This window comes from Anolis carolinensis, chromosome 5 (genome assembly GCF_035594765.1).
Source record: "Anolis carolinensis isolate JA03-04 chromosome 5, rAnoCar3.1.pri, whole genome shotgun sequence".
NCBI lineage: Eukaryota > Metazoa > Chordata > Lepidosauria > Squamata > Dactyloidae > Anolis > Anolis carolinensis.
Window position 1 is genome coordinate 148,408,921 of NC_085845.1, and position 15,551 is coordinate 148,424,471.

Consider the following 15,551-nt stretch of genomic DNA (forward strand, 5'->3'; position numbering starts at 1 on the left):
GATTGTGATTTGTCTATTTTGGCTAGGAGAGCTGGGGTTGTGTAAAATCTGTAAAACATTTTATATAAATTGTCTCTTATTGAGGCCGCCACTGTAAATTTAAAGCCTTTCTTCAACAGGTTCTCCCATTTATCAAAGTCTATGTTTCTTCCTGTGGAGTCCCAGTGGTGAAGTGCATTAAAGCACTGAGCTGCTGAACTTGCAGACCGAAAGGTCCCAGATTCAAATCCCGGAAGCAGAGTGAGCACCCGCTGTTGCTCCAGCTTCTGCCAACCTAGCAGTTCGAAAACATGCCAATGTGAGTAGATCAATAGGTACCGCTCCAGCAGGAAGGTAACGGCACTCCATGTAGTCATGCCGGCCACATGACCTTGGAGGTGTCTACAGACAACGCCAGCTCTTCGGCTTAAAAATGGAGAAGAGCACCAACTCCCAGATTCAGTCATGACTAGACTTAACGCCAGGGGAAATCTTTACCTTTACTATGTTTCTTCCTAGATCTTTTGCCCATGAAATTATGGAGGTTTTTACTTGATTATCTTCCAGGTTGTAATCTAGAATATATTTATAAAGTCTGGCTATTAAACCTTTTTTCCCTTTGTCTAGTATAGTTTCCAGTTCTGATTTTTTAGAAGCAAATCCCTTATTTTCATCCTTTTAAAATCTTTCATATAATTAGTGATAATGAGACCAGTCTTTGATACCCAGTTCATCTTTTCCCCTCAATGCCCATTGGCCATTAGTTCTGGTAAGCAATTCCCCATAAGTTCTTACGTCATCCTTCGAGGAGGGTCTCACAATAGCTTCTAATGGTCTCAACCACAAAGGTGTTTTTGGTTCCATAGCTAACTTGTACCTATTCCAGATATCTATTAGGCTTCCTCTAATTATATGTTTGTTAAAAGCCTTATTTAGCCTCTCTCCTTCATACCATAGGTATCCATGCCACCCAAATTGTAATCCATATCCTTCTAGGTTAAGTAAATTGGTATTCTTGAATTGTATCCAATCTTTGAGCCAACACATGCAGGCAGCTTCATAATAAGTTCTTAGGTCTGGTAAATTTAGTCCTCCCCCCCTATTTGGTGTCAATTAGATTCTTATAAGCAATCCTGGCTTTTTTCCCTGACCAAACAAATTTCATAATATCACTTTTCCATATGTTAAAAATGTTGGTCCCTTTGATGATAGGTATTCTGAAATAAAAAGAGCATTTTTAGGAATTTTCAAATAGACTGAGATTAAAGCTCCTACAAGAAAGTAAACAGGAAAAGGTTAGAATACTTAATTTTAACAAAGTGAATTATGATTACCATCATTCTGAGGGGATGAAGAAGTAGAATTAAGCCCTATTCATAGCTGCAAACAGCATTTGAAAATTCAGCCATGCAGAATTTCCGCCATAAAACTTCACCACCATGTGAAGTGACTCTTTGTGCAAGTATGTTTTTTAAAGAAAAATAATGGTCATTTACACCACAAAATGTTATGCACTATGTGAGTTATTGAAGTGGTTTACAAAACTGTAAAAGGCTATAAAATGTAAATGAGAACTCTTTTCTTTCCATTTTGTCTACTCAATTAATTTATATATTTATTCAAATCATCCTCCTTGAAATCAAAGGATTTTTGTACAGACCTTGAACTTTTTGGGACTACAAAAATAGACTATTTGTTGGTATCTGCTTAGCCTCCAAGATTAGATGGCAGAGGAATTCAAGGAGTTGGAGTCAAAAAAATTCTAGTTTCAGTATTTATATGGTTATATTGTCTTGCCTGCACTGCACACAGTTTGGTTTTATCCATGCCCACTTCTATTCATGCTCTCTTCAGTAGAACTATGTTGTTATATGACTTCATGTCAGCTCTGATGTACAATAGTCTCATCACAAAGTTTTCTTGGCAGAATATATTCAGAGGCGATTTGTCATTTTTCAAATTGTAAGGTTAAGATTGTGTCATGTACTCAATGTTATCCGAAGTTGAGTAGAAGTTTGGACACTGGTCTACCAGAGTCGTAGTCTAATATTCAAACCACTACATCATACAGACTCAATAGGACTTGTGTGCATGTGTTCAATTTATCTGTCAAATTTTGGCAACTCATAATGTTTTTCTCAGAGAAAGAATATTCAGGAATATTTCCTTCCTCTGAATTATAGCCTACAACACCCACTATTTGTTGGTATCTGCTTAGCCTCCAAGATTAGATGGGAACTGGTACATTTAGAATATTTCGGCTTTAGTAGAACTTACTCTGAGGGTTGGACTATGACTGGAGATCCAGATTGTACTCCCCACTGCGCCATGGAAATTCACTGGATAATCTTGAGCATACCACACCCTGTCTTGTCACCCCCCCCCCCCCCTTTCAAAAGTGACTGGTTCACCTTAGGGTTAGCCTAAGTCAGAAACAACTTGAAGGATGACGAGGAGGGATTGAATTCTAGAAAAATGTGCATATGATTGGATCTACTGACTCTTATTATTCACTCTGGAAGACCTGGGGAACCAGAGGAGGAGGAACCAGTGCCCTTAAATAAGGAACACTCAACTGTTAAGCACCTGGTAGCTCAAGCTCAAAAAGTCAAGGTGGTGACTGAGAGACTTTGTTGTTCACAACTGATTATTGTCTCTGAATTTTTGGTGCTTCCTGCTCATTAATCTATTTGGATTCTTGATGTCTGGCTTGGCTTACGGTGTACATCTCCTTGTCATTCCTATGTGGCATTGGTTATTGTGACTGTTGAGTGCTAGAAGGGCAATTTCAGTACTTCAACCTTGGTAAGCTACCTTGACTACATGTGTATTACTGGAGTAGCTTAACTGCTGGCATTTGCTGTCTATGGGCACAGAGCATTCCATCTTTTATACCTTGGCCACCATCATTTGAAATAGATAATTCTTGACAACTGTCCCTGTCTTTATACTTCCATCTTTCAGATTAAATGCCCTTGAGAATAAGAATGTTTCTGATGTTCTGGGAGACCTTTCATTTTAAAGATGGCCTTTCAGGCAAATTGGACAAAACTGTTCAAGCTTTCTTGTATTGTCATTCACCTCCACAGAATTCTGTCATTAACAGTTCACAGCTCAGAGAGCCTCCAGCCACTTTCCTTGTGTCCAGTTGTGTAAGGAAAAACATAATGAAGACAAATAACCATGGATTGACTCTAAGGATTTCTTTATAGAAAAAGTGCTGCTTATAGACACTGTTGTACAAAATGCCATTGATTTAATTTTCCAAAAATGCTGCCCTCCAACAACCAAGACATAATAACAATGTGGCAATTATTAAGAATATTTGTATCCAATACAGCTGGTGTTGCATGATTCCCTCTAGTCATTAATTTAAGCTTCTTCAACACACAATAATTTTTCCCCCAAATGTTCACTCTCCCTCCTCCAAAATTTCTAAACTAGGTAGCACTATGTTAGCACAGACACATGTTCTTGAGAACTGGACAGCGCTGGGGTTTAGAAGGCTATAGATATCAACTCCTTGACACTTCTCTCTGCTGTGCCTCATGAATCATGGTGTCCTACTTTCTAATTCATTGCTAAATTAAGATGTACAGATCTATAAGGCTTGAGCTCTTTCAAGTTTTCTGAATTGCACCTTGAAGCTCAATACATTCTGATTCTGCACAGGCTACCATACCCTATAAAGAAATCCATACATGTATTTGTGTGCACTTTTTCAAATGTATGTGTTTTGGCCTAAATCCTCTTGCTACTTCCAACACAAAGAAACAGTAGACCTTACACAATACATTGACTGAACATATTCACTTTGATTTAATACTGTAATTGGAACTAACAATTGGATTTAAAATGTTATACACATTAATTAAAGTGTCTTTGTGTGTCTCAGAAAGTGTGCTTTTCTCATGTGTACATTTTGTCAAAATATTATTTTCACATAACACATTGCAAGTACAGACATGTATGCACTATGGGTTGTTCTTCATTTGGGTACAGGGAAGAGAGATTGGGTGAATCTCTGAAAACCTTGAGGGCAAATTTTGTCATCCAGTCCTAATGCTGGGATGTGGGCAGGCAGGAATCAGGAGCTGCTGTGAATCAGTACCAATCTAGCATGCCAGCAACAATCTCACCCACAAGACAATTGGACAGCTGCCACTTTAGAGCAGATGCCTATTCTATGGCATGTATCCACCATTTTACTAGCCTTCATATGAAACTGGAGTCACTTCCATGAGGATTCATAGCCTGATGTTGGGACGTGCAGAAGGTAGGATCCTGCCAGAAATGAAAATCATGGAGGACGTTGGCAGGCTTTGGTGATTAATGACCTGGAGTGAAAAGCATCAGAGCTCAGCAATTGATGTTAACAGATGTCAGGAAGGAAGAAAAGTCTCATATTTTCACCCACCCAATAATCAAGTTCTAGGAATGCACCAAAAGTAGCTAATGTTCTTGTTAAGTCTAATTTGATTCTCCAAATGCCAAATACTCATGCTTAAAAGGGGAGCATCAATATATGCACCATTATTATTTATGACTGAAGCAAAGAGATTTTGGATCAATGTTCCCAATTCATTAAAAAAATTAACCAGTGAACATTTGTTGTTAATTATCTGTCATTTTTGACCTGTTAATTGAGAACTTTGCTTCCATATTAAATTCAGTGCGAGGGTTCAAGGTGTTTTGCTGTTGCATTGAAGAGCAAGATGACATTTATCTCATTCTTCCATGTACAACATTTGAGGGTTGTTGTGTGTTTTCCGGGCTGTATGGCCTGGAAATATTCTCTCCTGATGTTTCGCCCACATCTATGGCAGGCATCATATACCTCACAACCTCTGAGGATGCCTGCCATAGATGTGGGCAAAATGTCAGGAGATAATACTTTTGGAACATGGCCATACAGCCAGGAAAACACACAACAACCCTGTGATTCTGACTATGAAAGCCTTCGACAACACATACAACATTTGACCTTACTGTCAATTAAATCTTACTTCAATACAGGTAACTATGCCATACATGGCATCAACAGACCAACTCATAGATGGCACAGAGTAGACTATCTTGGAAGGCATTATGAGGATGGAGATGGCACATCATATGCATCCCATCTTCTCCTCACATGTTGAATAGGCCTTCTGAATTCTGAGCATATAAATATGATTTAGGATGCACCCACCTTCTTCCCTTTTAATTTACCTAATTTGAAGATGCATTGTGTGGATTCACCATAACATTTGCATTATCACCATCTAAATCTAGGGAAGACAATTTCGTATCCTCACAATCATAGGCTATAATTTGCAAAAGGCTTAACAAAGATGCCAGTTGTCATGGTTTATAGCAATTGTACTCTGAAACATCAGGAGGCAGAAGATTGCCTACCTCTGAAGTTGATAACATATTGCTTTCTGCTTCTGAATTTATGATTCAGTGAATTGGCACTCTTAAAGCAGACCTCTAGCCAAATATTCTTACTGCATATTTGCAAGATTTTTTTGTATTTTTAAAAGACATTATTTATCCAATTGTGTATCTCTCAAGCTGAATATAAATTGGACACAATGTCTGTAAATATTCAGGCACTTTAGGACTTCCACAAAAGAAATTGAATACACAAGAAACACTGCATACAATTCTTACATGCACATGCATGTACTTAAGTCAGTTGGTCATTTTATGTTTCTATTTGAAAAAGGAATGTGCATTATATACATATGCATTTTATTCAAAAAGTGACAAAGAATGACCTTACAGACAGATGAAAGGGGGAAACCATGGAAATATACTTGGCAGATATGATCATCCTTAATTAAACCAGTTTAAAGTTTTTTAAACTTTAATGTACATTTGACATACTTCCCCTGCTTTTCTCTCTAGATTGAGACTCAAAATATCTTAAGGGTTGTCCCTGTGCAAGGAATTCTTTTTAAGCAAGCATAATAAGAATCAAATATATCATTTCTTGATGCCAAAGGTTTCAGCAAACCATCTAGAAATACCTTCATTGAGTTCAATTAAGGTTTATAAGAATATGCTCAAGTATTTTGTCTACATGAGCTTAAAAATTCAATTCACCCTGAGAAGATGGCTATCTGTCTCTATGATACAGATCAGTTTCTTGTGATTATTGCAGAGTGGGGGACATGAGAGAAGCCTCCCTGTAGGATCGTGACACATCCAGGCATTCCCTAGGCAACGTCTTTGTAGATGGCTGATTCTCTCACAACCAGAAGTGACCTGCAACCAAACAAACAAACCATTACAGCTTGTACCCTCAATTCGCTTCTGACATGATAAATAAAAATAAATACATTGCAGGGCAAAGTCAAGGATATTCTGTAATTTGCTGGAAACTCCAGAGTAGCCTATGATTTTGGGGCAGTCTGGACAGCAGGATCAGGTCCAATATTAGAACAGGTGGCCCACATGACCAGCAAGGAGGGAGAAAATCACTTCCCTCCTCCTTGCTGATCATGCAGATCTCTTTTGCAGACATCAGTCAGGATGGACCTAACAGACAGGAGCTCCATGGACAGCTACAAACTCTGGTGGTAGTGAAATGGAAGGGATGAGATAGAAGAAATGAGATGTGGGCCACCCCAATGGAGCAGATGCATCCCCATGCTGTCTAGACACAGCCCTTCTAGTTCTAGAACTCAGTTTGATCAACAAAAAAGTTAACATCTATATGAAATTGTGTGTATGTGCTTATATAGTTATGTGTGTGTTCAATTTTTACATCTTATACCTGTTAGCTTATTCTTGTTGTTAGCCACTCTGTTCTAGAACCTGAAAAGGGATGGAATACAAATGTGTTGAAGAAGGAACACATTGCTTATATTTGGTTCATGCAATAACACTTATCTTTAATTCAATACAATAAAACAGCACACTACATTTCTCTGCTATCATATCATATTGTCCTTAATTTACATTTAAATACAGTAGGGTTGTCCAAATATTCGTTATGTTTCTCGTTTCGTAATTATTTCGGATTGTTCTCGTTTTTTGAAACGAGTATTGAAACGTTTTCCCTGGGTGCAACTGGCAATGTAATTCGAACCATCATTGGCCCATTCTCTAATTGTTTCTTAAAATTTTCGTTAATTTTTTTCCTTCCAAAATTTTTTTTTAATATTTTTTAAAAATTATTATTTATTTATTTTTTTGTTTCTGCAACCTAACATGAATGGGAGCCTAGCGCAGCCTAACATGGCCGCTCCCTGGCCAATCAGAGTCTTCCACAATGGCTGCCAAAGGTGGGGGCTAGCGTCCTCTGTGTCTACGTGGAGGATCTCTATTAAAATCCCCAATTTGTTGAGCAAAGAGTGTGGAACGTGTTCTCCCACTGTACCAAATTTGATGAGAATAGCTCAAGAAATGAGGGCGGGAGACCCCCAGAAAAGTCCCCCCCGGTTTCCCGTTTTTTTGCCATTGCGCATGCGCGTCCGCCATTTTAGAAACATTTTAGAAACATTACGAATTTTCGGAAATATCCGAAAATTTTGGGTGAAACATTAAGAAATAATTTCTACATCGAAGAGCCAGCACCCCCTACTTTAGAAACGCGAATTGAAACATTTTTTCCATCGATCGGACAAGCCTAAAATACAGTTCAACACAATCAATTTGATGGTCATGATTACAACTTCTTTTATTTAGTAGCTATATTCATGCACCACCTTTCCTCCACTGACCTCAATATAGGGATTTTTCCTCCTGTCTTTCTCTTCAGAACAATCCTGTGATGTTGGTCAAACTGAGAAAGAATGACTGCCCCAGGTGAAACCCACCAAGTTTCATGGTTCAATGAGACTTGAATCTAGATCTCCCATATCACAAGCCAATACTCTAACCACTGCACTTGTTTGGCTTATTTCCATTAGTGCCTATATGGCTCATACAATTTCACAATAGCAAAAAACAAAAAAACACCTTGTATTCAGCTATACATACCAGGATATTCTGGAAAAAGTTCCAAGGAAAGTTATTGTGTATTGAAAAAAACTGAGTCTGTAAAAGCATTTTCTTTTCAAATTGCATGTTAATGCTCTGCTTGGCACAACCTTTCCTCTTAGCAACCTGCTGGCTGCTACAAATATTAAAGGTTGAACCCAGCAGTATATTCTCTATAAGGCCATTTGTGAAAAATCATGGAATGTCACTCTAATGGAGTGACACAATATTCCTACTGAAGACTGATTACTTCTATCAGCATGATTATCAGTGGGCAAAATAGTTTTTGTTTGAGTTGATGCTGTAGGCTTTGTTGCTGTGTAGCTTTTGCAAATTAATACTACCTTCTTTGAAAGGGCAATTTATCTGTGTGAAACACTTGTCCTATCTATACACTTTAATATCAAGTGGTGTTTATTTTTCTTCTGAAAATGCTATAAATTTTAAAAAGGAAAAATTTCAAGAATTCTGAAACACTTGCACATTTTTATGCTTCCCAATGTACTATGAAGCTCTCTTTGAATGGAAGGATGTAACATGGTGCTTAACCTTGACTATTTCTCTGCAGATCAAGTATCCATGTTTTCTGTTTTCCAGGAACTGTTTGTGGCTCTTGCTCTGCTTCTAATTTTCTGCAGAGATACTCTGTGCCCAGCTAGTTATTCAATGGAAAACAGCTGCCAATGCTTGTCATGCCATCTGTGTGGTGTGACTTTGGGAAAAAGCAGCAGCTCAGTGGAAGAATTGGTGCCAGCTTCCATTCTTAGTTACAATTGACATCAGTGGGATGGCACACAGTAAGCATGAAGGATCTAACCCATTAATGTTGGCAGTGAAATAATAAACACCAATGATAACCTCATCATCAGGTGACTATATGTGCCTATGCAAGCACATTGTAAGTATTCTTATGAAGCATCACTTCTAGTCTTATTTCATGTTCTACCTTTGTTTGAAGAAAACAGTGAGCTGGTTAGTTGGAAGGTCACTATGATAAATGTGCTTATGTTCCTTAATGGCATGCACTAGCAGCAGAGATCCCTATTTCCCAGCATTTATGAATGGTAGGGAGTGCTAAGAAGCAAAGCATAGGAATATAGCCTGAAATATCAAAGCCTTAGTGTGGAGTCTATTTCATAAAAGCAACTTTACCCAAGGTAAAAGAGGTGATGGAAAAGTCTATCTATCCAAGATCTTTATAGAAAATCACACTCTAGTTCTGTTGAAAATGGATCAAGCAGAGAGCCAGTATGATGCAGTGGTTTGACTACAACTCTAGATATAAGAGTTCAGATTCCTGCTCAGATATGGAACCCCACTGGGTGACCTTTGGCAAATCACACTCAGAGGTAGGCAAAAACAAATTCTCTCTAAATATATTGTCAAGAAAATCTTGTGACAAGTTTGCCTTAGAGTTACTATTAGTCAGAAATAACTCAAAGGCACACAACGATAAGCAACCAAAATTCAACATCTAGCTCTTCTCATTACTGAACTTCACCTCTTCATTGCCTTACCTGCATTCGTTCCTTTGCACATAGTGCAACTATAACTTAAAGTTGTTGAACAGCTTTAGTGATTGTTGTCTCTCCTCAATTGCTTATTAATTTGCCAGTCTTTTCTTTAAACATTTTTGCCCTAAACTTCCTTGTCTGCAATCTGACATGCATTTTACACTGTTTAGAAAACAAACTGGCCACTTTGAAGAATTAGCTTAAGAGGAAATGATTTACTCTATTGATCCAGTCTTTCAGCTTCTATAGCTCGATAAGCCAGTTAGTCTCGAAGGTGACACCACATTTATTTATTTATTTATACTACTATGCAATAAGACCCTTTTTCTCAAAACAAGTATGTCAGCATGAACTGCAATTTGACTCCATTTTGTGACACTCTCGCCTACTTTCTGGCACATACTTTCAACTGCTCATGTATACTAGATTTGTCTTGAATTCATTCCATAATATTCAGAATGACTTGCAGATGAGCAGCATGTGAGTAGAAGTTATTATCCTGACATGTAGTCAAACTAGATGATAAAATAAAAGTGTGCCTCAGTTACAGATGTGAATTTTAATTACTTTTTTAAAAGCACATCTTGAGACCTTGAGAGCTCCATACCATGACCAGAAGTGAAGCATCTGCCTCAGGAAGCAGACTAGGAGTATCAAGCAAAGGAAACATAACAATGAATTCTTCCTGAATTATATTGAAACTGCTTGTCTCAGGAAGTTATCTGTTTCAGGTACACTTACCAACATGCCTCCTAGGGCTGCCTCCTAGCAGCTGGAATGAGAAAAGGTGCCATGATTTAAAGGGGGCAGTAGGAACAGAGAGCCAGTTTGGTCTGGGAATCCAGTAGCTACTCTAATGCCAAATGTAATAGTAGTTCTAGTCCAGAAGTCCTGTTGCTCAGTGCCTTCAAGTCGACTCTGACATATGATGACTCTATCCTATGGTTTTCTTGGTGAGAATTATTCAGAAGAGGTTTGCCATAGCCTTTGACGCTGCGAGAGTAAGACTTGCCAGTAGATTTTCAAGGAGGAGCAGATTTTAGATTCATGACATTCTTCAACACTCAAACAGCTCCATTATGCTGGCTCCCCTGAAGTGAGGATGGATGAGCTTTTTTGTAGTTGCTACATCAAGGGAACAGGTCAGCAATGTAAACTGAAAATGCTGGGTTATTTAAATCTTACTTCTAGAGGGTGTTCTAGAAATAAAGTTTATTATTGTTATTTCAAGCCAGCCCTGACTGGCATCATAGGGCACTTCTACACTGTCCTCTTTCTGCAGGGACCTGAACACCTGGTGGTTTCAGCAGGCTTTCAAGCATTAGTCCCTAGGCCCTTCTCTCTTGGTAGCTCTGCACTTTATCCACTTCCCTGGTCCTATGATACTCTGTCATATCAGCCTCTGCATAGCCCTTCATAATTGGCCATGTCCACTCTGAAATTCTGGCTATTGGTACTTTGAACCCATCTGCTGGAATAGACTAAAACTGGATTTTAACTTTTATGATTTAGCAGGATTGTATGTTTTGTTTTATGATGTCTATCTTGTTGTACTTAGGCGATTCCTTGTAGACTGAGGATGATGGTCCTCCAAGCATAGTGTCTTGGCAGAGGGTCCATAGGTGGCTGTGGAGCCCTATTCTTGACCCGCATGTTCTTCCACAGGGAGGACATCAGTTTCCAGATGAAAGGCAGTCCCAGTCAGGGTTGTCTTAGCACGTCTTCTTCTTGACACATTTCTCCCTTAAGCCCTCCATTCGTGCCTCTTTGAACTCCACAGCACTGCTGTTCACAGCTGACCTCCAGTTGGAGCGCTCAAGGGCCAGGGCTTCCCAGTTCTCAGTGTCTATGCCACAGTTTTTAAGGTTGGCTTTAAGCCTGTCTTTAAATCTCTTTTCCTGCCCACCAACATTCCGTTTTCCATTATTGAGTTAGGAATACAGTAACTGCTTTGGGAGATGGTGATTGTGCATTCGGACAACGTGGCCAGTCCAGCGGAGTTGATGGTGTAGGAGCATTGCTTCAATGTTGATGGTCTTTGCTTCTTTGAGCTCAGTGACATTTGTCTGCCTGTCTTCCCAAGATATTTGCAGTATTTTTCGGAGGCAACGCTGATGGAATCGCTCCAGGAGTTGAGTGTGATGTCTACAGACAGTCCATGTTTTGCAGGCGTATGGCAGGGTTGGGAGGTCAAGGGCTTTATAAACAAGCACCTTGGTATCACTACAGATGTCCTGATTCTCAAACACTTTGATTCATTCGGAAAAATGCTGCATTTGCAGAGCCCAGGCAGTGTTGTATTTCAGTGTCAATGTTGGCTTTTGTAGAGAATTGGCTGCCAAGGTAGCGGAAATTGTCGACATTTTCTAATGTTACACATTTAAGCTGTATTTTTGCCCTTGCAGAGGGATTGGCGGGTGCCTGCGGGAAGAGCACTTTGGTTTTCTCGATGTTTAATGAGAGGCCAAGCTTCTTGTATGCTTCTGCAAAGATGTTTAGTGGCTTCTGAATGTGGACAGACTACGTTGTCATCGGCATATTGGAGTTCTATAACAGATGTTGTTGTGACCTTGGCTTTGGCTTTCAGTCTGCTGAGGTTAAATAGCTTGCTATCTGTCCGAAAAATGATTTCCACTTCATCAACAAGATGAAGTATCATAGCGATGATGATGGAAAATAAGGTTGGGGGAATAACACATCCCTATTTGACACCTGATTCCACCTTAAATGGGTCACTTTGGGAGCCATTGCTGTCTAAGACTGTTGCTATCATGTAATCGTGGAGAAGCCACAGGATATTCACCATTTTTTTCAGGGCACCTGATTTTTTGGAGGGTCTTCTACTGGCAATTGAATCTTTTGCTTATGTTGGAAACCACCCTGAGTCCCCTTGGGGAGATAGGCCAGTATATAAATAAAGCACCATTATTATTATTTTTATTATTATTGAGCCAGTTACATTTATATGGCCAGTGTGGAACGGACCATAGAATCAAAGAGTTAGAAGAAACCACCAGGGCCATCCAGTCCAACCCTCTGCCATGCAGAAAAGCCTGATTGGAAGTCCCCTACAATATCAGGCATGGGCAAACTTTGGCCCTCCAGGTGTTTTGGCCTTCAACTCTCACAATTGAGAATCCAACCCGCTGCAGTGCAGGAAATCCTGCTTGGGCTTAGTCCCTAATACTAAATACAGTAGAGGTTCACTTATCCAACATAAACAGGCTGGCAGAACATTGGATAAGCGAATATGCTGGATAATAAGGTGGGATTAAGGAAAAGCCTATTACACATCAAATTAGGTTATGATTTTACAAATTAAGCATCAAAACATCATGTTTAACAACACATTTGACAGAAAAAGTAGTTCAATATGCAGTAATGCTATGTAGTAATTACTGTATTTACAAATTTAGCACCAAAATATCATGATGTATTGAAAACATTGACTACAAAATGAATTGGATAATCCAGAATGTTGGATAAGCAAGACTCTACTGTATATCAGGCAGGACAAACTTGGGCCCTCCAGGTGTTTTGGACTTCAACTCCCACAATTCCTAACAGCCTACCAGCTGTCAGGAATTGTGGGAGTTGAAGTCCAAAACACCTGGAGGTCCCAAGTTTGCCCATGCCTGAAATATATCCTTGCCCTCTGAGGTCGCTTGCTTTTTCCAATGACACACACCATTTGGAGAGAAAAGGGGAAGCTGCGGCGGAAACGGCAGTGTACTCTTGGGATGACCTCTTCACAGCTGCTCACCAGATTGAAATAAAAACAACAGCCTCCAGCACTCCCCCACTTCCTTAAAATCGTATTTAACCTTAAAGAAATGGTAAGGCAGCCAAGCAAGCAGTAACTGGTTTGGGGCCCAAGGTAAGCAGAGGCGCCTGGCGTTTCCTCCTGGCTAGTTCCCTTTCGCCCCCGTTTTCTCTCTCCCCGCCCGGAGCGAAGAGCTGCCGGATGGCCGAGGAAGGAGCTGAGCGGCAGGCGCCTCCCCACGACGGCGACGCCTCCGCCCCACGCATCCCGGGCGGTTGGTGATGCCACTCCAGCGCCCGGCTGCCCTTGACATCCAGAGCCCCCTCCGAGGAGGAGGAACAACAGAAGCAGCAAGCAGCAACCGGCGAGAACAGGTCGGAAGACCTCAAGCCGCCGCCTCCTCTGCCTCCTCCTCCTCTTCGGCCTCTGACTGACTCTCTCCTCAGACGGCCTCAACAAAGAAAGGCCCTCCGTCTTCCTCCTCCTCCCGCTGTTGCTGCTGCTGCTGCTGGAGGCCACGTCATGGGAAATAAATATATAATCCCATTCACCCACTGACAGGGAGCCGGAGCCGGCGGGACTAGAGCCAGCCCACTCGAGCCTAAAGAGAGGGACAGAGAGAGGGATTGAGAGAGAGAGCGCCAGGCAGGTAACGTAACACGGATCCGGGCTGTGTCTGCTGCGTGTCTTTTAAAGGAGAGCCTGGGAAAGGGGCGGCCAAAAAGAGGGCCCCCGAGGAGGCCAATATGTCCCCCGCAAAACCCCGTCGCTTTCTGCTTCAGCCGCCGCCTTTCGGAGTGTTTTTTTTGGTTCTCCATTGTGTGGGAAAGGATGCCGCCGGCCCGCCCAGGGTCGCCAGTGCGGAGGAGAAGAGCGTCTTGCCCAAAGGTCACCTCTGCTGCCTCTCGCGCGGTTGGCGCGCTTTCTTTGGGATGAGGAGGATGGAGCCTGGCCTGAGCCTCTCCCTCTCAACCCGCTGCCCAGCCCACAGGCAATGTAATGTCTTTGTAAGGCACGCCATTGGAGCCATAACGCCGCTCGCTTTCCCCCTCGCTTCTCGGCCTATTCGTTCCCTATCTGCACTCACAGAAAGGTGGTCGCGTCAGTGAGGCCAAGGAACCCCACCCGCCCACCCCACGGTTTAAAGGACCCCTCATTTCCTTCCACAGTAAAGAACCCTACAACACGCTGTCTGCCAGCACACACTATCCTCCCCTGAGAGCCACTCCCACGAAACCTCTCCTGCAGTGAAAAAAAACAAATCACACACACACACAGCACGACATCACGTCAGGGAAGGAGGCCCTCTCCTTCAACACATAGGTCCTTGAGGAAATAGCCCCCTCCTCCCCCCACACACACGACAAATGCGGGTCTGTTGCTGTGTATTATTAAGACCCGAATGGGAGCCATTTTGGAAAACAAAAAACAAAACAAAAAACACCCCACGACTTCTTGAAAATAGGGTTCGCGGCGGTGTGAGTGTGGGTGGGGGGGGATGCGTGGCGCGTCGGTGGCGCGTGCGCCCGGTAGCCAATAAGAAGCTTCAGAATCGTGGGTTTGCTCGTGCTTCCAAAGAGGAGAGGAGGAGGAGGAGGAGGAGGGAGCCTGACGGGGAGAAAGAGGAGGAGGAGGAGGCAGCAGCAGCATCAGGATCAGGCGTCTTCTTAGAGCGCCTTGCCTTTGCTTGCGTCGCTAGACAGACACCCTGAGTCATGGGCTCGCTCAGGTGGTCTATTTCGGGACAGGTCGAGGTCAGGATGCTGGAGGGAGGCGAGGAGGCTTCTGCCTGGTGACGTCGGGAGATCGGCGTCGCCGGCTTCCGAAGGCCCCACCTCGGCCGGCGGCCAATGGAAACACGCGGAGGCGGCGGGATGAAAGGCTCGAGCGGGGAGAGAGGGGGGCTCGGCCGGCTTGCTGCAGCCGGTTGGCTCCCGTCGCGCCGAGGTCACGTGGAGGGGCGGAAAGGGCACCTTTGGGATGCCCGCCGGCCGGCTGGCCCAACAGCCTCCTCCTCCTCCTCCTCCGCGCCGGTTCCATGTATCGCCACTGGACAGAAGCCCTCGGGAGCTGTCCAAACCAATACAGGGAGGATCTCAGCTGCCACGTGGCAGGCATGGCAGCGGCGCTTGCCCTTGTGTACACTGTTGGACAAACACAGTGGTTCTCAACCAGTGAGTCTCTAGGTGTTTTGGCCTACCACTCCCAGAAAGCCCATTCAGTTTACCATCTGTTTGGATTTCTGGGAGCTGAAGGCCAAAACATCTGGGGACCTACAGGTTGAGAACCACTGAACTAATGCAACTCTACAACACTTTTAATCT

General features: G+C 42.2%; 1 protein-coding gene and 1 long non-coding RNA gene across 2 annotated transcripts in view; one reads left to right on the plus strand and one right to left on the minus strand.

The window, feature by feature from the left end:
• Window positions 1-3,167: 3,167 nt before the first annotated feature.
• On the minus strand, window positions 3,168-13,322 carry LOC134299511 (uncharacterized). Its single transcript, XR_010006731.1, has 2 exons — window positions 6,743-13,322; window positions 3,168-6,231 (listed from the first exon to the last, which is right to left on the minus strand). It is a non-coding gene; the product is annotated as an uncharacterized LOC134299511 (long non-coding RNA).
• Window positions 13,323-13,734: 412 nt separating this feature from the next.
• Window positions 13,735-15,551, plus strand: part of slc16a7 (solute carrier family 16 member 7) — a 127,136-nt gene continuing 125,319 nt past the window's right edge. Inside the window, exon 1 of the mRNA XM_008111089.3 lies at window positions 13,735-13,876. The gene's annotated coding sequence lies outside the window, so the exon portion shown is untranslated. The remainder of the gene's footprint in view (window positions 13,877-15,551) is intronic.